Source organism: Octopus bimaculoides, chromosome 4 (assembly GCF_001194135.2).
Source record: "Octopus bimaculoides isolate UCB-OBI-ISO-001 chromosome 4, ASM119413v2, whole genome shotgun sequence".
NCBI lineage: Eukaryota > Metazoa > Mollusca > Cephalopoda > Octopoda > Octopodidae > Octopus > Octopus bimaculoides.
In genome coordinates, this window is record NC_068984.1 from 113,232,750 (window position 1) to 113,233,488 (window position 739).

General features: G+C 43.4%; 1 protein-coding gene across 1 annotated transcript in view; it reads left to right on the forward strand.

Moving 5' to 3' along the window:
• Positions 1-739, forward strand: part of LOC106884305 (trypsin-2) — a 15,459-nt gene that overhangs the window by 11,274 nt on the left and 3,446 nt on the right. The gene's annotated exons all lie outside the window — the stretch shown is intronic.

Genomic DNA, 739 nt, shown 5'->3' on the forward strand with positions numbered 1-739 from the left:
AACGCCTAAAGCTCTACGAGGCTCCGGCAGGGGATGGTGGCGAACCCTGCTGTACTCTTTCACCACAACTTTCTCTCACTCTTACTTCCTATTTCTGTTGTGCCTGTAATTCAAAGGGTCAGCCTTGTCACACTGTGTCACGCTGAATGTCCTCGAGAACTACGATAAGGGTACACGTGTCAGTGGAGTGCTCAGCCACTTGCACGTTAATTTCACGAGCAAGTTGTACCGTTGATCGGATCAACTGGAACCCTCGACGTCGTTAGCGACGGAGTGCCAACACACACACACAGTACTTGTCTTAAATTGTATAGAACAGCTCGGTTAGTTTTATTTCTTTAAGGTTAATTTCAAACAGGAAAAAAAAAGGAAGGAAGAAAAATTATCAGATATTGAAAAGTTTGATCGGGAATGAGTTCAAAACAAATTTAGATTTGTGTAAAAATAATGGGTGAATTATGTAGCGTAGAGATCTGTTATTGTAGGTACAGCAAAGTTGATAGGAAGAGAGAAAGCGAATGAGAGAATGTAAGACGAATAGGTTTAGGTGAAGGTGGTACACAGTTAGCACGTCCAAGGTCGTAAATCTTTGAAGTTGCAGAATAGAGAGAGAGAGGGGGGAGCAGGAAGGGAGGACACAAAGGAACATCATGTAAACACACCAGCATCGATTGTCAAGCGATGTTGTGGGGGGGGGGGGGACAAACACAGACACACAAACACACACATGTATATACAT